A 23,933-nucleotide genomic window follows, 5' to 3' on the forward strand; every position below is an offset into this window, starting at 1 on the left:
CTTTCCGTTGATTTCTTTGAAAAAATATTCATTTTCCCACCGTGTTTGAAATCTTCTACGCTCACTTGCTATTTTTCGTTTCTTGGGTGCTGCCATTTCTGGTGACTCGCGGTAAAAGTTTTTCTAGCGGTAACGAGAAGCACCGTTTCTGTGGCTGGCTGCCTGGCTCCATCTAGTGTTGAAACTGAGAAGTGCAACAGAGTTGAGCTCAAGTTTCTTGTGTGGGTCATATTCAATTATATTTTCAGAATTTGCTGCGGGCCAATAAAAACTGGGCCGTAGTTTGGACACCCCTGCTTTAGGACCTCAGACCAGCTCTTGTCTGCTAAGGAAATCAGCAGAAAGGGAAGGCTGTTTCCAAGCAAGGTTGGCCCACTGAATGGTGGCTGCCTTCCTCTTGGTGAAAATCCCGAGATGCACGTGTCCACTTAGGTGGTGAGCTCCTCTGAAGTGAGTGTGTGCTCTCGCCTAGGCATTGACACAGAGGGCCAGATGTACTAACGCTTTTGTGCCCACTTCAGGCTTATTTGTTTCGCAAAGTGCGCATAAAACCATGACAATCTCACTGAAAAAAACTGGGGTTAATGATTTTAAAGTGTGAGACTTCATTCAAAAGCATAAATCCTACAGACCCCCAACTTTGAACAGTAGTGCACTGTATGTTTGAGGTTTTGCTTACTAGTCGAGTTCATAGCCGATAGCCGTGGAGATTTTCTTGGACAGGGGGTGCAGAAGGCCATCAGCATGATGATCTTCTAGAACATAACATGCAATGTGTCACAGAGCCAACAATGTTGCATAGGATTTACAATAGAACATAGGGTTTATTACAAGGAAGCAAGCTAGAGCAGAGATGAAATGCAGAAAAGATAAAGAAAAAAAAAATATATATATATACATACATAAATCTTAAGGTAATGTATATTGTGAAAAAAATGCATATGAAATTATTATAATGATTAAACAATAATTCCCCCTTTGTTGTGGAGGGTTTTTTTCTGTCTCTCCTGAAATCATTTTTTTTTATCAATATTTGTAAGTGACGTCACTGATTAACAGTAACGTTACAGTGAATTATTTTAGGTTAAATAAATTAGCTTACTTCCAATCACCCATTGACAAATTACCAGCAAAACAAAACTATCAAAAACTGTTATCAACACAAAGATGCGCTTCATCAATCTGTGATGACATACACGGTTAGAAAAAAAAAAGAAAAAAATCGCACAAATCGCAAAATTGTGCTAAAATCATAACACTTACATTTGTGCATTAGTTGCTAGTTTAAGTTAAAATGTTTGGACATTTTTCTCACAATGTATCTGTCAAGTTTTCTGGCTTTTTTATTCAGCTCTGCCCAAACTTGAGATGGCGTTCAAACAATGAAGGACGCAAGAAGACAACTCATTGACTTGACTATTTATTTTCTTCTGTTTGCAGAGGTATTTGCAGAAGCAATAGTCAGCAATAGGTTGATGATCTTTAAAGATAAAATTGGACAAAAGAAACACACATTAATATAATAAAGATGTTATTTAAACTAACATTTAACGTCTCATTCACCATCACCATATTACCAACAGTATAAATCAACTAAATCAAAATGCTTTAACAAGAAATAATACATTTTAACAAACTTGAACACCTTTCACTCAAATCACACCAAATCATACAAATCTTAGCATCAATCAGTACTGTAGCAAGCACACTAGCAAAATGCATCAAATATGCTGAAACACAATACTGATCTCTTACAACTTATAGTTTACATCAAAAAATAAATAAATAAATAAAATTCATGTTCATACCAGTTGCGTCTTCAAGTTTGAATTTTTTTTAACTGAATGTGTGTGAAAGTCTTTGCAAGTCAAGCAAGAGATCTTCTCTAAACTTTTCACCTGCCTGTGCTTCTTCTTCTTTTCCGTTTTATGGCAGATTGCAACCATGACTTTTTAAGGTGCATTAAGGTGATTATCGCCTTAGCTTCATCGTTTATGACATCGTTTGTCGTGGTTGATTTTTTAAATATTTTATCTGCTCCCTCATTCCCTTTTATACCTACGTGGGCAGGTAACCAGCAGAATCTCACGTCTATCCGTAGTCTCTGCCCAGCTAGAAATTTTACGTTCCCAGAACGTTCTGAGAATGTCCCCACTGGTGTCAAGGACGTTGCCTGGTAATGTTCCCACAACGTTCCCAGACAGTCACAATGCGGAGTCCTTTAAAGGGTTTGGGGATGTTATTTGGAGGACCTTCAGGGAACATTCAGGATGCTCTGGGAATGTTTAGAGGACAATATTTAATTCAGAAATCCAATGTTTGGAGATCACGTGACCCTTTGACAGCGATGCACGTATAGTTCTTCGCTCTGTTCACTTGGTCAAATATTCTATAATCCTGTCAATACACTTTGAATCGCTCTTTATCTAGCCCATTATGAGTACTACAGCAGTCAAAGACAGTCGTAAAAGAGAGGTTGAGCAATCACCAATAAAGAAGAAATTTAAAGATTCCGCCATCTCCAGAGAGGAGATCGACGCTGCAATAGCTAACGGTATCAAGCTAGCGCTCAAAGAGCAACAAAGCACTCTGAATTCGGTTGTGGCTTCGGCAGTAAGAGAAGCGATAGACTCGGTATTGACCCCAGCACTGCATGATCTACATTTGGATACACAAACAACCAATGATTCTGTTAAAGAGCTAAAAGCAGAGGTTGGAAAGTTAGCCAGCACGGCAAAACAGACGCGTGACCGGGTCGATTCCGTTCAGGTAGCTGCACGTGAGGATAGGAGGACAGTCACAACCTTAAGAAATCAGTTGGAACAACTTACCGAAATTATTACAGACATTGAAGACAGGAGCAGGAGAAATAACGTACGACTGGTGGGTTTGCCTGAGGGGGCGGAAGGCCCAGATGCAGCTGGCTTCCTTAGAGCTAATCTTTCTAAGTGGATCCTTTTACTGAAAGGCTGCGACATCGAGATTGACCGTGCCCATCGCGTTTATGACGGAAGAAAAAACTCCGATCGGGCACGTACTCTCATCTTCCGTGTACTAAGATGGCATGACAGATCGGCGATCCTGAAGGGTGCTCGGCAGGCATATCCGGTGAAATATACGCGGCAGGACAATGTCACGCTATTATTTTTTCCAGACTTTAGCCCTGCCACAACTACCAAGAGAAAGAGCTTTAATCCAGTCTTGAAGAAGATGACTGCACTCGGTCTCCAGTCCTTCCTCATCTACCCGGCGGCAATTAAAATACGGCACAAGGGTGAGCAGATGATGTTCGACTCTCCTGAAAAAGCGGAGGACTTTGTCAGCTCATTGTCACAGAAGAAGACGTATTCTGCAGCTCTAAAAAGCAACGGGAATACAACGGCTATCATCTCCATCCCTTCAACTCAACTAGGAGAACCTAATGATGAGGTTTGTGGTGATCTTAAATGCCCTGAGGACAACAGCAAGGTGGACATGGACACTTGTTGGAATTTGTTTTTTGAAGTCTTGTCCTGTACGCTTGTCCGATGACTGGTAAACAACAATGCAACACTTTTATTTATTTTGAGTATTGGTTTCCTTTTCTCTTCTCTCTCTCCTTCAGGCTAATAGAGAGCAGGTCCGATCAGTACGTTTTGGCTTTGTGGGCCTTTTGAGGACATGTCTTGCGTTGAAGTGGGTTGGTCACGTATCCGAATTTGTTTCTGTTGTTCATGCAGGCCTACATTCTCGGTTATGTGCGGTCTGTTTTGGTTTTTGTACATAGTTGTTTGTCGTTCTTTCCTTTTGTTGTTTTCTATTCCATTCAACAGACACCAATACGTTTACTTTTATTTATTTTGCTTTTCTGTAAAAATAATCATGCATCTAGATGGATTGGAATCTAGGATATGTACTAACGTTTGCATGTCACTTACTGTATGGTATTGCTTTTGTTTCTCTTCACTTAGACATAATCTACTTGACATTGGAAATATACAATGCAGGTTCTGAATATCTTATCATTGAATGTGAATGGCCTAAATTCTCCTATAAAACGTACCCGTATATTTGAATATTTGCACCGTAAATCGATTTCCTGTGCCCTGATACAGGAGACCCATTTAAAACAATGTGATGTGCACAGTTTCAAAACAAGTATAATAAATTGGCAGCCTTCTCTTGTGCTCTTAATAAAACTAAGGGGGTGCTTATCTTAGTCGTTAGGAAGTTACATATAACTATTGAACATACCGGGAATGATGATGAAGGTAGATTTGTTTTTATACGTTGCAAAGTACATAATGACAGGTTAACACTGGCTTCCATTTACTGCCCGAATGAGGCAGACAGTGCATTTTTCATTAATATTTCCAATGCATTGCTTGAGCAGACTGATTGTCATTTAGTGGTGGGTGGTGATTTTAATGCCGTCTTAAATCCTGCATTGGATAAATCTCACCCGGATACAACAGCTAACCCATCTTCTAAGTTATTGAATAAATGTATCACTGAACTTAATATAATCAATCTTTGGAGAATTCAAAACACTACGTCTAAGGACTTTACTTTTTTTTTCTAACAGACATAAGACTTTCTCTAGGATAGATTACATATTTCTCAGCCCATCTCTAATTTCATCTAACTCCTCTATCTCTATATTACCAATTTTATTGTCTGATCACTCTGCAGTGTTGTGTAATGTTCACCTTTCCAACATTAAGACCAAGGCCCCTAGATGGCGTTTTAACACATCAATACTAAGTAATCAGATGTTCATTAATTCGCTAAAAGATCATATAAAGGAATTTCTTGAAATTAATACATCTCGCGATGTAGACCCTCAAATATTATGGGAAACAACTAAATGTATTATACGAGGATTCTGTATATCTTTTTCTTCTACTCTTGCCAAAGCGAAAACCCGCCAGATTACACAACTAGAAAGTAAGATCCAATTATTACAAAACTTGCAAAAACAAAGTTTTTCTGATCAACAAGCTACACAATTGTCCTCCTTAAAAGAAGAATATGATTTACTTTCACAATCAAAGGCAGAGTTTATATTACATAGAACTAGACAAAAATATTATTTTGAATCGGAGAGACCTGGCCACTTACTGGCCATCAGGTTGAGGGAATGCGAGTCTAAGGCATTTATCAGTGCAATAAAATCTTCAGACGATCAGGTCACCATGAATCCTGTGAAAATTAATAACATATTTCAGGATTTTTACACAAATTTATACAAAGCTGAAACCGATTTGGATGAGTCAATCTGCAAAGAGTATCTAGGTAAATTAAAACTGCCTCGGATTTCACAGATGGATAAAGACTCTTTGGAGGCCCCGTTAAATTTGGAGGAGCTCCACGAATCACTAAAAAATCTTCAAAAGGGCAAGTCGCCAGGCCTTAATGGCATCCCTCCTGAATTGTATTTAGAGATATGGGATTTGGTAGGGACTCTCATGCTTGATTCATTTAATCTTGCAATTGAGCACGGGGCATTTCATAGAGATCAAAAAACATCTTTGATATCATTGCTTCTTAAAAAGGGGAAAGATCCACTAGATTGCTCTAACTATAGACCAATATCACTCATCTCATGCGATTTAAAAGTTTATGCTAAAGTTCTGTCAGGTCCATAAAGTCAAGAACACACAGACAAAATAATTAAGAATTATTTGAATAGATTGCAAACAGGTTGATGTTCCTGAATTGAAATGTGGCGGTATGGCTCTGTTCAGGGAGTCCTCTGACCTTTCATGAGCACCATGAAATAGCAGAGAGTCAGAGGACAGCAGCAGCAGCATTAGGGAACGCTCACACAGTTTTAGACTGTGAGAGCTAGAATATCCCCCTGTGAACAGAGCAGGCAACATGACATAGCAAATGCCACGTTATGCATAAGGAGGAGCTGGGGAGGTGGCGGGCAGCAGAAGCGAGCAGCGAGCCAGCAGAAGCGAGCAGCGAGCCAGCAGAGCGAGCAGCAAGCATGTATGAGCAAGGTGAATGAGCTTTAAATAGGGCGCCTTGTTTGAGCTTTGGCCATTGAACAGCGAGGGGAGTTAACCAGCTAATGCGGCTCAGCTGGAGCAGATCAGCTGACGGGACAGTGTTGATAGCAAATAGCATAAGCAGCGGCTTGACTACCTGGCCTGCCAGAACTGACGCTGACGCTCAATTTCTGTCAGGTCCATAAAGTCAAGAACACACAGACAAAATAATTAAGAATTATTTGAATAGATTGCAAACAGGTTGATGTTCCTGAATTGAAATGTGGCGGTATGGCTCTGTTCAGGGAGTCCTCTGACCTTTCATGAGCACCATGAAATAGCAGAGAGTCAGAGGACAGCAGCAGCAGCATTAGGGAACGCTCACACAGTTTTAGACTGTGAGAGCTAGAATATCCCCCCAAACAAAACCACACCTGGCAATCCTCTGTGATACAGAGGATGATTTATTTAACCACATGAGCTATACCCCCCAAACAAAATTGAGTATCTCGAACGGTGTCGACTGAGCCGCCCTAATTTAGCGATTTATAATAGTAAAAAATTAATTAATTACTGAAATGACTAATCAAGAGCGCAATAGCTAAAACATGCTGTTACCTAGATTATCTGTATTTAAACTGTTTGACAGTCTACAGTGTAAGCTCTATGGATAGATGACTAATCCACCTCTGAGAACGAGCTAGATGAATAAATTAACAGCTGATAGCGCATTCAGCGGCGTTAACTGAGCAGAGCGCGAGCAAAATAATGATCAAATGTGTTTTATTAACGAAACAAATCAGAGACTTGAGCTCATGGCTTCTGGTCGTCAAGAATCTCCCGAACATCGGGACGGAGGTATCGTTCGTAAGCAGCAGAAACCACCGCCCCATAGCTTAAAGGGTTAAACCGGAGCGAGTGTCGCCGCCGTAGTTGTTGCACAATGCGTAAGAATGAGCTGTATACGGTCCGGAGGCAGTCCGCAGAAGTTAATTCCTATCACAGCAAGCTGTTTGAATCTGCGCTGCATAGTGGTAAAAGCCAGCGTGAGCAACGCGATCAGTTGCCAATGACAACAGATAACGCACGTAGCCAATATGATCGCATAAGCATTTTTATGAAAACGACTAGTTAGATAGCCCAAATGCCACACGGATAGCATTAACAAGAAGCATGTTGCCAACACACTGATAGCATAAACAAGAAGCATGTTGCCAACACACTGATAGCTTTTAGCAATGAAAAAGGGAACTTAGCTTCGTGAAGATTTTCAGAGATGAATGGAGAATGAATCACGTCGAGTCCTGTGTCAATATTTGCAGCAGAAGCGAGCAGCGAGCCAGCAGAAGCGAGCAGCGAGCCAGCAGAGCGAGCAGCAAGCATGTATGAGCAAGGTGAATGAGCTTTAAATAGGGCGCCTTGTTTGAGCTTTGGCCATTGAACAGCGAGGGGAGTTAACCAGCTAATGCGGCTCAGCTGGAGCAGATCAGCTGACGGGACAGTGTTGATAGCAAATAGCATAAGCAGCGGCTTGACTACCTGGCCTGCCAGAACTGACGCTGACGCTCAATTTATTGCCTCTCGCATGGAGAAAGTAATCCATAGCTTAATTAAGGAGGACCAAACCGGATTTATTAAGGGACGTCACGCATCCGATAATATGCGTCGACTTTTTCATGTTCTAGATTTTGCAGACGCCCATCCGAGCCCTTGTGCGGTTTTTTCACTCGACGCTGAAAAAGCCTTTGACAGGCTATAGAGTGGAACTATATGTGGGTAGTTCTGGAATGTTTTGGTTTTGGTGAGCATTACATCTCTATGATTAAGACACTTTACCACTCACCTGAGGCATCAGTCTTAACTGGTAATATTATTTCCCCCCCGTTCCCTCTACAGCGAGGAATGAGGCAGGGATGTCCACTTTCCCCCTTATTGTTTTGTTTATCCCTTGAACCACTAGAACAAGCCATTAGGAAATCTGAAGTAACACCGATTAAGATTCACGACCATAATCATATTATTTCGTTGTATGCGGATGACATAATTTTATATTTAGATCACTTTGATATGTCATTAATCAATGTAATTAAGGAATTCTACCGCTTTAGTAGTTTATCGGGATACAAGATAAACTGGACAAAATCTGCTTTAATGCCAATTAACAATGTTAAGGTTAATTGTCCTATCCCCTCATTCATTCCTATTAAAGATTCTTTCATCTATTTGGGTATTACCATATATAAAAACATCCATAAGATTGCCAGGGACAACTTTAATAACGTTTTAGGCAAGATCAAGAGTGATACTCAAAGATGGAATAATCTTAAAGGAGAACTCCAGCGCAAAATGAACCTTTGGTCTAATAAAACATTGGTACCTAGTCAACCGTTCTCTGAGATTTGTTTTCATGATAATTGAATGTAAAGAGTTTTATCTCTAAAAACTGTTTAGCGTATAACGCTAATAATGGGGGCATATAATAAGTAAAAAGAAATCGCTAGTTGTTACATGTAACAACACGAACGGCAGTAGATCAAGCCTTCTAGGCTAGATAGGATAGCATAATGTCACAACATCCAATTTGATAGCCCCATACATACATACATTTGGTCCTATACATATTTTGCCGTACACTGTAAACCTTTTTACAACTTTCAAAGTCCTAGCACTTTCTAGACACAACACACAAGCAGAAACCAGCCAAGTCCACTTTAGTCCTAGACTGACACTATTTCAACAGTATAGTAGCCTAGCTAGTTGACAACAAAACTATGTCAATAGCTTAAATCAAGTTAAATATGATCCAAGTGACATGGCCTCATCGTCTAGTTTGTCATACTGTGAGTGTTTATGACAAAAAAAAAAATAGGCTACTTTACTTGGTGATTCCACGAGGTAGTGGTAACGTTAGATGTCTGTACATATTTGGCCACTGCGTGGGGTCATTAATCCAGTTTTCGACCATTTCAAAGGGACACCTCTGTAACCCTGTATCCAGTAGCTTCTTTAAATACCCCTCACGGTCCTCGGCCGGCAAAAAGAGTGTGTATGTTTGTGCCATTTTTGCTATCAAGAAACTTTTCTGATCTAGAGCGAGTTCTGTTCTCAGGGGAATCCGTTTGTTTTCCCCCAAAAAGGGGCGTTACCCTTCGATGACGCAAAAGTAGCGTTGGTCTATACTTCTGATCCCACTTTAACTCTAAAGGTGATGATACACAGGGCAACTTTTTGAGCAATGTTGCAGGGCAATCTTGCCGACCGATTGTTGCTTGGGCACTTTCCCATTAAAAATGGGCAATACATTTCTATCTGGATAATTTAGATCAGTTGTGGGCCCTGTGTCTCATCTGGTTGCCTGTTGACGGCAACATTGCCCAGCAACATTGCTCAAAAAGTTGCCCTGTGTATCATCACCTTAAATCATCTTTCTGACAGAAAATCGTAGACCCAATTATAAAACCTACCTCTAATTCCCATTTTATTTAATTTAATTAGCAGCCCTTCTCTCCACATGGAATCATAAGCTTTTTCAATATCAAAAAACACAATACTCATTATTTCTTTCATTTTAAACGTTTTCTCTATCTCGTTGCTTATACTTTCACAACAGCATCCATTTGGAACGCCCTTTTCTGAACCCACTTTGATATGGTGCTAGTAATCCTCTGTGTTCAAGGGTATAATTAAGTCTTCGGACTAGTATCTTCTCCATCCACTTGCATAGATGTGATGTTAGGGCGATAGGTCTATTTACCAACATTATTAGTATCTTTCCCAGGGGCCTGTACCATGAAGCCGGTTTAGGTGGCTAGCCAGCTATGTTTCAGCTTAGTTTCCGCCAACCCTGGGTTTTAGGTACTATGAAAGTAGCTCGGCTTTAATCGGTGTTCGTTGCCATGGTACCTTACGCTGCACGGCTAACCTGCTCCGGGGCAGGTTAAGTTCTGGATTCGAGATCTCAGACTGAAGTTTGACCAATCAGCTGTGAGCAAAGAAACATATAGGTGACGTAACTAATTCCCAGTGTTTGTTGCAATGGCTTTACATTTTCTTTCAAATCCTGTGGACATCTCAGCGCAAATTGTTAGACGAGCACATCGTAGAGAATGAGCTTTTAGCCTGACAAAATCCCCTTGCCTTTTCTGATAGTGGGCTATGAAAGATACAGATTTTCTGCGGAAGGAATATCTTATCTTTGCGAACTTCTTGAGCCGCACATAAATAATTTAACACATCGAATTAATGCACTTACTGTACCATAAATGGTATAGGCTTTATGCCGACTGTCACGTGACCAAACCGGAAAACAGGTCTCATTGCATCCGCTCTGTCAGAGAAAGTGTTAACGGCCGTAAGAACTAACTACGATATCTATGGATTTTTAAGGTAATCAGCTAACCTACTAAGTTCACTTTGTTATTGGTGTTTTATGCTGTTTAAATATCTAAACGTTAGTGTGAAGAAGAAAAATGTAAAAACTTTTAAATATCAATCTGCACATGCGAGGGACATTGGTTGTGCTCATTTTTGCGTGCTCCTATTAAGTTATCTTGAGTAAAACCGCAAAAAATTTCATGAAGCACATACAAAAGACCTGAATCGGAAGCGATGTGACCTGTTTTCCGGCTTGGTCACGTGACGCTCGGCATAAAGCCTATTGCGTTGCGTTTTTTTGCAAGTGGTAGCCTACATACTTGCACGATCGGTGATGCACAGAATCTAGGGGAAAACACGGTTTGTTCGCAAGGTGGTCCTCGCTCTGCAGGAGTACATTAATAGTTTAATAGTGTTCCCCAGACATTTATTGACCATGTCCATAAGAGAGGGTTTTTATAAAATTGCCGGTAAAATATATTGATAGGGTGACAAAACGTTTTTTTTTTTTTTTCAAAAAGCAAATTTCACAAATGTACTATATAATACAGTACATGTTAAGCATTATTTTAATCTTATGATAGGATTCCCTATAGAGTCATTGGAGCAATAGCCTGCACACATGTTGCAATCTCCACTTCTCTAGGAGAACATGAGGCAGATTATGTTAATAGAAAGTCTTTTCACAGCCTTAATGTTCAGGTAGAGATTATGTGAAAATGTGAAATTATTATTTTCTGTGAGATGAATCTTTAAATTAATAGTAAAATTAACAGATAACAATCTACTTTCCGTGAGTATGTTGTGTCAGCGCTTTGAGGAAAGCTAGTTAAATTTGGTACAGTACAAAACACTGTTAATTTGAATTGGGACTGCAAAATCTACACAATAACCCCCTATCATGACCCTCATGTGTCAGTAAAACCATAGTAAAAGTTAGAGATGATCTTTGGCATCCTAAAGGCACATTTCAACTGTCTTCGGCGCTTAAGAGTCACCAGAGTGGGCATCACAGATAGTGTCTGCATGTGCCATTCTGCACAATATAGCCACCATAGAAAGGAGCCAGAACACCACAGAAAGCTTCTCCCCGTTGAAACTGATCCGAACACACTTGAGCACCCAGCTGGTGCAAATGTAGTTGCAATCACCATACAATATTACACTTAATAAAAGCACATAGAAACTGCAGATAGGTCTCAAACTGTTTTATTGGTTTTGTGGGATGGGGGGGGGGGAGAAAGAAAGCAATAGAAAGTTGCATTAATATTCATGCTAAAGTGTTACTTGGTTAAATAAGTTCACATGCTGAGATCAGTTTAATCTAGCTGTTACATATATTTTTTAAATGTGGAGCCTCCTCAGCTCACAGTCAGGCTCCTTTAGTGTGCAGTCTAGCTCCATAGGCTCCTTTAGTGTGCAGTCTAGCTCTATAGGCTCCTTTAGTGTGCAGTCTAGCTCCATAGGCTCCTTTAGTGTGCAGTCTAGCTCTATAGGCTCCTTTAGTGTGCAGTCTAGCTCTATAGGCTCCTTTAGTGTGCAGTCTAGCTCCATAGGCTCCTTTAGTGTGCAGTCTAGCTCTATAGGCTCCTTTAGTGTGCAGTCTAGCTCTATAGGCTCCTTTAGTGTGCAGTCTAGCTCTATAGGCTCCTTTAGTGTGCAGTCTAGCTCTATAGGCTCCTTTAGTGTGCAGTCTAGCTCCATAGGCTCCTTTAGTGTGCAGTCTAGCTCTATAGGCTCCTTTAGTGTGCAGTCTAGCTCCATAGGCTCCTTTAGTGTGCAGTCTAGCTCTATAGGCTCCTTTAGTGTGCAGTCTAGCTCTATAGGCTCCTTTAGTGTGCAGTCTAGCTCTATAGGCTCCTTTAGTGTGCAGTCTAGCTCCATAGGCTCCTTTAGTGTGCAGTCTAGCTCTATAGGCTCCTTTAGTGTGCAGTCTAGCTCCATAGGCTCCTTTTGTAAAGGGCCCTGACTGAGTCTGTTTCCACCTGAAACATAATTCCACCACAAGCATCATTACAAGTTTTTGGGAGGCTAATCAACTCACAAAAAGTTCCTTGAAAGTTCCTTGACAAACACCTGTAATATATGTCAAGTGTTTTAAATCCTTACATTTCTTTTGAAGCCTGTTGAGGTAGAGGCTTCAGTTTCTGGGACAGGTTGTGAAAAATCCTACAATAAAAGAGATGTGTAACTTGGGCCAGTCCCTCTTTTATGCCACACATTCAAATGTTTGCCTTAATAAAAAGCCCAGTGCATTCACCTCAGCAACTGTCCCAGAACACAGAGTGTCTTCATCATTTCCTCCTCCCTGATAAATAAAAGTAGGCCTATAGGTTTCTGGTGTTCTGTCTGCTGCATACTGACCTCTGTGTGGGAGACTGTGTGTGTGTGTGCATGCTGGCTTCAACAGGGACACTGCATTTCCCTCGACTGCAGAACATACAGTCAGCCATATTTAAAACTTAAAATAGTAATGTACACGTACCCAGTGTTACTTGCTTAGAGGAGCCAGCACCAGGGTCAGACTGTACAGCACCTGTAATCCCATCCATAATCGGCCGTCCCTTATTCCTATCAACTCAGTGTATTCTGGAGGAGTGGCCCTCCACTGGTTTTCTGAATTTCACTCTTTTTTCGGTTTGCCTCAAACAAGTGTTAATAAAAAAATAATAAAAGGTTGTGTGTAAATACTTACTAGGCTACTTTGAATTATATTTTTATAATTTGTCTTTATCAGCTGCCAAGAACGTTTGGAGTTGCATCTAAAAATCAATAAATATTAATCTTTATTAGTATATACATGCACATTTTTTATATATTATAAAAATATAGGCTATATTTCACACACACATTCATAGCCTATATACATCATTTTACATGAATAAAGAACGTATTTATTTAGCTTACACATTAACACAATCAGCAATCTTTCTCCAACAGTCTTCTCTTGCTTTGGCAGCAGAGACCGTATTGTTTCGAGCTTGTAATACATATTTAAATTCATCGTAATTCTAAATGATTATCTCTTGCTCCTCCGCGGAAAGAATATATAGCTCTCGCTCTATCCATATCGAACGCGATTGGTTGTTCGGTGCCAACGTCACTTTGGTATGTGCACGCGCCCGTGGAGTAATCATAGCTTAAGATCAAAGCCTGAGTTGACAGAGAAAGTTGATGAGCTGCGTCATGGTACCAATAAAGCCTGATTGCATCGGTTTGGTTTTGTCAACTCAAAACTAATCCTGTAACTCCGAATTTGTTCAGCTACCTTCATGGTACAGGCCCCAGGTTTATTAAATGGTAATCTTAATGCACTCTTCCAGCTTTTGGGCATTTTACCTTCTTCCCATATCTTATTAAATAAGTGCAATATTATCTTTGACACTTTTTCAGGTAGCTTCTGGAACATAACATAACTGAGTTGATCTTCTCCTGAAGCAGTATTCTTAACACCATTTAATACCATCACTAATTCATTCAAATTAATTTCTGCATCCATAGTACTTTCCTCATTTTATTTTTTAATAGACACATCTCTATTTTCTTTAACCGTCTCTTTATGTAGTCTATGGATATCTTCTAAATTATCACCACTATGCACACTGGCGAACTTTTTTCCCAGCATATTAACCAAGGGGGTAATCCATCGACCGGAAGTTGAAGCCGGCTGGGTGCCGCCATCTTGTAGCAGAACTTCACTTGTGTTAGCATTTCCATTGACTCCCATTCATTTTGGCGTCACTTTGACAGCGAATAACTTTACATCTGAGGTGTTTAAGGACTCCACTTGTCCATTATTTATTTCTAAAGAAACACGACAATGTATAAAGGGCTCCATTACCTTCTATGTTACATTATGGCCCCGTATAAACAGATTTAGTAAAAATAGGCTAACGATTGCGTCATAACCACTCGACTCTCTGTCGCGCTGTACAGAAATTACCGTACAGACAGGAGGAGAAGCTCGCAGGCAATTGGGGGGACGTCCCGTCAAGGGAGAAGGCCATAGATAATGAGTCCATAAAAGCAACGGAATTCTTACTCCTGCTCACTCACGCCAAAGAACTCTTTGCTCAAGTTCCCCGTCTCTGCAAGATTAACGTTGGCAATTTTCACGCACAGCTACTAGAAGATTTACGTCTGTCAGACAGGTTGCTCACGTCATCAAGCTTAGTTTGAGTCTGCGCGTCAGGAACGAAAGTGCTCAAAAATCGCTAAAAATGGGCTTCAACTGTCTCAACTGAGTTCCAATGAGATGGCTCTGTCACTTCTTATACTGTCTATGATTGAGAGTGACAGTCACTCATTTCGGTCTTTTGTCACGCACTCCCGCGACACATTGTATTTCTCACGCGGAAAAAAATATTTATAATAATTTAATATGCCTGCAGCGCTCAAGTTTCTCTGGCCGCGCCACTATCACTATGGAACCGGCAGGAATCAAGCGCGTCTCGAGGAAGTTCATGCAGTCGTGTCCTCATATAGGCAAATAAACAGCTCGAGCGTCACACGTGCTTCAGCGTGTGTGTTAAATGAAATTGCGCGTCGACTGCACCATTCATTCACACTGAGCACGTATTCGTATTTAAATAGTATTATTGCGGGGTATAGTATTATTACAAAACAGGTAGGGGAAACACTGAGTTATTTGCAACTTGTGAAGCTTGTGAACATATTAGCAACACAGCTATGACAGCGCTCGGTTTTATTGTTGTCATCAAATAATACAGGTCTTAATTACATTACATTTGGCTGACACATTTTTACATTAATACATTATGTTGTCAATAAATTACCTTTATCGGTAAGTTTTGGCCACTACCTGACATCATCTACCCAATGTTCCCTTTCACCAGACATTTTCTTTCATGAGCAGGATCCGCTTTCATAGAAATGTCATTAGAGGGCACCGGCAAGTGTCACACCGTCACCCTGCAGGCCCGCAGTAATGGCGGCAGGCAAGATGGTGGCGCCTATAGAGTTCGCGGCGGATTTGTGTATAGATTATCATGACAGAATATGCTAATCAATGACTAGAAGATAACTACACATCAGCAATATAAATTCATCAACTAACCAATCAGAAATGTCCTGTTGCATTCTACATGTTGTCACTTCTTCTTGAGTCTCTCCATCATTGTCTGACTCCGGTTTGAACATAAAAGGCTAAATGTTTTTGTGTGTCTGTGTGAGGTAATTGGAGGGAGCTGCTAACACTAACACAAGCTCTTGAAACACAGCAACTCATTTGCATTTAAAGGGACAGACACAAAAACAGTGCGTTTTTGCTTACCCTCAAAAAGTGACAATTTTAACATTTTAACAATTTCTGTTGGGTATTTTGAGCTAAAACGTCACATACACACTCTGGGGACATCAGAAACTTATTTTACATCTTGTGAAAAGGGCATTTTACTATTCCCTTTAAGTTGTTTGGAAGCTCATAGAGTGAGTTGGATTATAGTTGCTGTGTTTTGTTTCAATTTATTGGCATAGCCAAAAGTTTGTTTGCAAATAACTTTGAGCAATTTATTTTATTTTGGTTTGTTTTGTCTTCTTTTTTTAATTTGCAATGTAAATACCATTTGCACTCTATTGGAAAACCTTTATTTTTTCGCTTATTGGAATAAACACTGAACTTTTGACGTCATCATCACGTCAATTATGTTTACGCCTCCATCTGCACATTCAGAGCAGAGCTGCCACTGTTCGAAACATCGTTGGTGCCCTCAGCTCTTTGTGGCAGTTGGCAACTTGGCACACTCTGTCTCTGTTACAGGTATGCTTATATTCAACTTGACCACTTCCTGCAAGTTGAATAAAGTGGAACAAAAACAAAAGTGAAGACTTTTTTTTTCATGCTAAAGCTTTCAAACTTCAAAAAGCATCATAGGCCTACCATAATAGTAGACTCATGCGTCATATTCCAAGTCTTGTGAAGTCATTCAATAGCTTTAGGTCAGAAATTTCCAAATTTCATTGTTCACTGAAAATAAACTAATAGGGGTGCACGATTCAGAAAATGTCACGATTCGATTCGATACCGATTTTTTGTCTCAAGATTCGATTCAAAATCGATTCTCGATTCAAAAAACGATTCGCAGTATATAAATGTAGTTTACTTTTTCCTATGTGATTGATTGCAGTAGACACAATTTAAAAGAAAAAAAAAACACAACAAATTTAATGTAGTTTGATACTTTATGTCTTCAAACAAAAATAAAAACTTTTGCAACTAAAAAGTGCAAAGTGCCAAGCTTTGGCCAGCTTTCAAATACATTTAATTCAAGTTTAAAATAAAACTTAAATAAAAAGCTTTTACATTTAGCTTTAAAGTGCTGTAGTCAGATCAAACAAACAATTATGCTAAATGTGGTTTAAGGACTACTTCAGCTACCAGGCTGACTGTTGAAATGTGAACTCGACTGGGCACATTGAACTTCCTAAAAATATACTAATGTCATAGAACCCTTGCGAAATAATTTTAAATAGATTTTAAAAAGCCACCGCTACTGGTAACATCTATGGTTAGATTGATTTCTTTAGATCCAGTGAAGTCGTTCATAGGCGTAATTTGCGGGTATCTCCAGTTAACTAGCAGAGCATTTATTTAGTTCGCTATTAAATAAGAGATCTGTTGTTTTTGAAATCAAGCTGAGCGCTGTCAGCGCTTGTTGTCGCTGCTATCAGTGTCATGGATACAGTGTTCTCTGTGGCTCACGCAGTCTTCACTCGGACGCGCGCTTCATATCGCCGTTGTGGTTCCGGTGAAATCTCAAAATAAAATGCACACAAACGTGATGAACATATTCGGTTTAGAACCCGTAACCTCTGACACGCTTGGCAAAAGATCTACAGACCATTAAGAACTCAAACATAATCAGCGGATCGATGCATTTATTCACGGGTTGAGCAGAGAGGCTGCACAGTTTGACCAGCGGGCGGCAAGAACTTGCAATGTAACTATTTATCAGACCGGCCCTCGCAGTCTCGAAACACTACCGAACCACCGGTAAAAGTCCCGACTCACCCGATTGCCACTCCGCCCGTGCACGCCATAAAAAAAAAGAAAAAAAAAAGAAAAAAAAGAATCGATTTTTGGAATTCTATGAATCGATTCTGAATCGGTAAAGATTGAATCGCGATTCAAATGTGAATCGATTTTTTTTGCACACCCCTATAAACTAAAATGATCTGCTCTAGCTCTCCTTGAGAGTTCATGAAGTAGGCTAAGTGATGACTGATTCATGAACGAATCATTCAAATGGGCTTGCGAACAGGACTAACAGTTTGTTGAAAAGAATGAACTCAACAATTCATTCCCAGTTTCAGGGGTATTTTTCTACACTGTAAAAAAAAAAATTGCTGCCTTAAAGCAATCAACTTGGATTTTTAAGTAATTTCAACGTAAATTACATTAAACTGACTTTTTAAATTTGAATTTTTAAATAATTTTTACTTATTTTAATGAGTAAAATTAGTTAATGAGTTAAAGCAATGTCAAAACATATGTTGTCATAACGTATTGATCATACAATTTTTACATTTTACCATGATTATATCAATTCTGTTGTCGAGAAAAATTATTTTAAGCTTTGTAGTACTAGATTTGGTTCATGTAAGTAATTCAGGTTTTTAAACTGATCATAATATAGATTTGAGAACTGATGAATGCTCAGTGTAAAATGGAACAAGATTGCATGCTGAGGTTTTCCTGTTTGAGTGGTCGATTGTTTTCTGCTGTGTCTGTGGTGAATATCATATCTTCTTCTGTTATTAATCATCACTTCTTATGTAAGTTCTGAGAAACAATTGATGTTCTGCCTTGTCACGATGAGCGTGATGCTATACTTCTTATGTAAGTTCTGAGAAACAATTGATGTCCTGCCTTGTCACGATGAGCGTGATGCTATACAGAAGATGAAGAAGTAGTGTGTAGTAAGATGCTTTGATTTTGAGACCTGCATTCAAATAATTTAAGTCATTTAAGTCAAGAATGTCCTGTAGACTTCATTTTGATTGTTTTACAGAGTGTATTTCATTTTTTTTTAATCTAATTTTACTACTGGAACACGTGGATTTGATATAAAATGAACTCAATGGACTACTATTTTAAATTCAGAGAAGACAGCTGTAATGTACAGCATACACTGTGATTTTTGGAGGTAAATTATTTTTTCTTCTTGCTATTTCAAATCAATTAACATACAAATTATTGTATATTAAATAGCAGATTTGATTAATCAGTGATATGGAGAAGTACCAGTATTTAAAATTGTCTATTAATAAGATGATTTTACAGCAATTTAATGCTAAAACAAGCTTTTTAGAAAACAGCAACAAGTGTAAGACTGAAAAAAGTATTTTTTGAAATTCTTGAAGCATGAAATTCTCTAAAGTAACTAAAGGTAAAATGCTCAAACTTGCCAAACTAAGCTCTGTTAATTTCTATATTATTGTGATTTAAAAAGAAATCCCACCATGGATTTCTCCTTTTTTAAAGCTTAACAATAACAGGAATATAATTGTTCCGTATCACATACTTGTTACTTATGACTGGTATGTTAGTTTTATTTAATTTACATGCCATGCTGTGTAATACGTTCAGACGCTGAAGGTACAATAAAGCCCAATGACACTTGTAACTTTTTCTGTTTGTTTATTTATTTATTTATTTTTTACCTTTTATGATTATTTTTCATTTCTTTTATGTAAAACACTTTCGATACCATTTTGAATGAAACGGTAGTACAAAAATAAACGTTGCTTGCTTTGCCTATTTTTGCTGTTGATGCTTTTATATGTTTGGTACAGTAGCTGATGAAACATATTAAACATATTAAATCATCCAATTCTTTTGACAAGTATATGAGGGTTTTAACTCATTGGTGATTTTCACATATGTACGAATCCACAAAACGTCACGATTTAGTCACATGTGTAATTATCCGGAAGGATAATATTTATATGCAGTTGGTCAGTGATTACGATTGTTGAAAGACAATCCACAAAAAAAACACCAAAAAACTGTTCATCATAATATTTCAGTAATTAATTGTTTTTATACAACATCTTTTATTAGACAGCTTGGCTCAGATTGTCAACATAATGGTAAGGCAAAACTAGCATTGAGTGCTAACACTGTGCTAACAAGTGCTTTAAAAAAATCAAAGATTGGAGTTAAACATTACATGTTGTATATATTCTAGAGTCTAGACTGTACAATTTGTTTTCCTTTTAAAATAGTAATAATGTTTCTCATTACATAAGGGTAAAACTTGCTGCAAATTTGTTCGAGAACAACCTTCGGAGAAATACACTCTCTTGACGGAAGAGGATGTGACTGATGAATTATTGAGTCAATCTCAGGTATATAATTCATATAGAGTTGAATTATCATATAGAATTATTTTAGGATTTTAGATAATCTCTACAAATGCCTGCATGCATCTTTCAGATTTCTGTCCAATGTAAGGAGAACCCCGAGGGTCGAGATGGAATGGTGGTATTTGACATGGAAGCCTTTCCCATGGTCAACATCCTCTGTGGAGAAGATCTTCCTAAAGTCAAAATAAACAACAGTAGCTTTCTGCAGATCTGAATTTGAAAGCTTCACATCAATTTTGTCATGGAAATGTCTTGACATTTTGAATAATTAAAAATTTAAAAATAAAATTTGGTCATTTTTTGTATTTCAGCCGTTTTATTCAGTATTGCTATACTTCCAGCTAATACCATCAAACTGGTCTTCAATCATCTCCTCCATTGGCTGCCTGTAACTGTCCACATCAATGCCTCTGGTGTGTAGAGGTAATTTTAAAACTAACATTTTTAACATGTTTAAGTTAAGTTAAGTTAAGTTTTAACCCAGAAAATTTGAAAAGTGACCCAGTAACTTTGTTTTGGTAAACCTTTCTCTTCTAGCATGTAAAAAAAATAAGCCTATCAGATTTCGCTCCCCTTCTGACTAGGAAGGGTATCTTATTATAATATTACCGCCCCTTAATCTGCACGTTTCCACCCACAGCTCTGCCATTCGGTGTTACCAGTTCTAACTCAATGGCAAAATTTCCAGCAAACTGTTCTGTCGTTGCTCCACAGACGAATGCAGAACACTACTTGACCAAAAAATGTCACAGCTGTTTTATAAAGACCTCATGGAACTAACATTGTGTAAAAGTTAAACATTTCGGTACATGCAAGTCGATGAGATGAATCAGTTAAGTGGTCGACCGATATATCGCCAAGGCCGTTGTATCGCCAAGGCCGATATATCGGCCGATATTTGTCTTTTTTTAAAATATTGGCATTGGCCGATAAGTTTTTCTGATTGGCTGATGTGTTGGAAGCGGGACTTTTGACGGCGCTCCAGACTTTTAGTTTGACGGGTAATGAGAAGAGAATGGCAGCGCCGGATCACACAGCGCTCACTCACATTCTCCGTCTTCATTAGTTTACGATCTCTGTCAGTCATCTAATACTTTGTTAGACAGAACAAAGAAAGAAAATGGTATGCGAAAAAGTAAAGTGTTGCTTTTATATTATTTGTAACAGAAAAGGCAAACAATCATGCTAAAATAATTTCTCATTTACCGTCAACATTCATCAAATGCGCATCTACATCATTTAAACAAATCTCTGAATATCTAATAAACATTTAATTTCACAAACCTTGCAGATTTAATCAAATCCAGCTGTGATATCTTGTGAAGTGTGCATTGTAGCCTGCATAAACTGCGAGTGACGGTCGGTCCGTGCGAAGTGAGTGAATGTGAACAGAAGATCAACAGGAGACGCGATCGAAAAACTTTAAATCCTTCATTTTAAAATATGCTGTGCTATATATCTAGTTGCCCAGTGCCATGTCATATTCATATCGTTTTCACTGTGTGCTGCATGTAAAATTAGCGTTACCTTGTCTTTATTTTTACTTCATGGAAGTTGCACTAATACATTTTTTTTACTTTAATATTTTTATTGTGTGGTAACCGTTTTATAAAAGCAATAAGGTACTCGAGGCAAGTGCTGTATCGTGAATATAAGTAACGGCTGAAGGGGTTGCAGGCACTCCGCGAACAACGCCCTTCAGCCGTTAATTATTCACGATACAGCACAGCCTCTCTACTTTATTGCTTACACACACACACACACACACACACACACACACACACACACTTTATATCTGCAATCGGCCACCCTGCTCTCTAAGATATCGGCATCGGCCATCAAAAAAAACAATATTGGTCGGCCACAACTAGGCTATATAAATGTATCCACTAACCATTCCAGACTGATCTCATGAAATGGCGTATGTATGACACGCCAATTCGTATTTCCATTTTTGGCGTGCTATCAACACGCATAATCGCTTTTCAGCGTGTTTATCAACGCCTTTGACTTAACGTTATATTACTGTATTATGTATATATAAATATATGACCTACCCCAACCCCGTCCCTAAACCTACCCGTCACTGGGGTTAATACCATTTATGAGTCTTCTCCTACCATCCTAGGAAAAGAAATATCGCTCCACAGATGTAGATATAGATTTTGCTTCGTTTCGCTCGGACATTTAACGGCGTACACATACACGCGGAATCACTCGGACATTTAATGGCGTAGACATACACGCAAAAGATTTCGGCGTGGACATACACGCGGATATCTCAAAATGCGTATAGATAACACGCCACTTGAATTGAAAGTGGCGTGTATGTTTACTAGGGGTGGAACGGTACATGTATTCGTATCGAACCGAAACGGTACGGGAGTCACGGTTCGGTGCACGAATTTACACGGAGAATACACGGTATAAAAATAAATAAAACTCGCGTGCAAATTAATTAATGTAATGCGGAACTACCGTTAGATACGCGGGTTCTTTAGGGACACATAATCTGTACCATCGGCTTAGCTCTGAACGCGCGTTCACTTCAAACGTTCGCTTTATACGCGCGTCCTATTCGCTTTGGACTAGCGTCGAACTAGACGCGAATTTGACGCTCTATTCGTGTTTGGTGTGACCGCATAATGAAGGCTGCGATGTCAAGATTGCAATGCTGGACTGTGTCTGTGTGTGTGTGTGCGCGCGCGCGAGAGAGAGGCGAGATCGAACTGTGTGTGTGTGTGTGTGTGTGTGTGTGTGAGACAGAGAGAGAGAGAGAGAGAGAGAGGCGCGCGCGACCGAACAGTGGAAACATAAAAAAAACATACTCCGTAATTTTGTTCATACAGATCATTAAACCTGCAAAGTGTTTAGCCTAGGCCTACTTATATTTGTGTACACTCGCAATAAAACACAACATTGTGCACACTGTAAACTCTTACTCAAACTGTAACCTACAACTGTCACTCAACCAAAATCACACACACACACACACACACACACTGTTTTAAAAGAAAAACATATTTATCCGACTCCATTTCAAAACAGTCTGTGGGTCCCATCTTTTGGACATTCGTCATATTGCATTGGTTTTCATTTCTCGTCCTCGGAGCACTAATCTTACACATTCTACACTCATTGATTAAAAAAGAAAATCGAATGTGTTTTTAATGGTAGTATTATTTTAACAGAAATCAATTATAATTCAGATGAGAATAATGTTACATTGTTAATTAATAATTAAAATTAAGGAAAACAAATATATTGATCTGAAATATAGCAAATTAATTTTAAATTAATTCAGGTACAATTACCAAACATATCGCAAGGTCTTTTTGTCTTTTCATTAAAATAATTAATAAACTAATTATATAAAACTATTGTCAGTGCACTACAAATAAACTGGTTCTATGCCTTTATATAATAAAACTTATTTAAAAAATACAATGCCTTCTGCATTTTTGTTTTGCTTTTCCCTCCATTGTACCGAAATCGTACCGAACCGTGATGTCTGAACCGAGGTATGAACCGAACCGTGACTTCTGTGTACCGTTCCACCCCTAATGTTTACGCAAAGTCATGATGTCATGTTGACCATTCAGAAATGTCCAGGTTCAGTCCAAAGGCAACTTCTTCCTAAGTCTCTCCGTAAGGCTGCACTCCGCTACAGGTTATTTTTGAGATTTTGGATGAGATTTGCATGTTTTGTTTTTGCAAGTATCTGAAGCTCATGTAAAGCATCGACCCTCTTCTGAACGGGGCAGTGAGCAGCAGCTCATTTGCATTTAAAGGAACACACACAAAAACTGCTGTTTTTTTCCACAAACCATCAAAGGGGCAAATTTGGAAATTTGACAAGCTATAATAAATGATCTGGGGTGGTATTTTGAGCTGGAATTCTGGGGACACCATAGATTTATATTACATCTTGTGAAAGGGGGAATAATATAGACCAAACTAGTTAACTTTGGTTTCTTTCTACAGGCCTTACATTTAACATTTGAAAATAATAATGTATCAGCAGTATTTTTTAGTGACGGTTGTAGTTTTAAAAAAAACTCTGAAGATATCCTGGCTTGACAGTTTTTCTGCATTTAATTGTAGAAATTAAATGTATTTTGTTGATTTTGATGATTCCAACATCGAAATTTTCTTTACCGGTAACAGAAAGTGTGGGTGGATGCTGTTTTGCACTGA

At 38.8% G+C, this 23,933-nt stretch overlaps 1 protein-coding gene and 1 long non-coding RNA gene across 2 annotated transcripts in view; one reads left to right on the forward strand and one right to left on the reverse strand.

Annotated features, from left to right (window-relative positions):
• The window catches only part of aldh3a2b (aldehyde dehydrogenase 3 family, member A2b), a 96,283-nt gene that overhangs the window by 577 nt on the left and 71,773 nt on the right, over positions 1-23,933 (reverse strand). The window lies entirely within an intron of this gene.
• Positions 19,373-20,012, forward strand: LOC130095484 (uncharacterized). The gene is made up of 3 exons (XR_008808117.1): positions 19,373-19,460; positions 19,620-19,718; positions 19,807-20,012. It is a non-coding gene; the product is annotated as an uncharacterized LOC130095484 (long non-coding RNA).

This window comes from Rhinichthys klamathensis, unplaced genomic scaffold (genome assembly GCF_029890125.1).
Source record: "Rhinichthys klamathensis goyatoka isolate OS25496 unplaced genomic scaffold, OSU_Roscu_1.1 h1tg000191l_1, whole genome shotgun sequence".
NCBI lineage: Eukaryota > Metazoa > Chordata > Actinopteri > Cypriniformes > Leuciscidae > Rhinichthys > Rhinichthys klamathensis.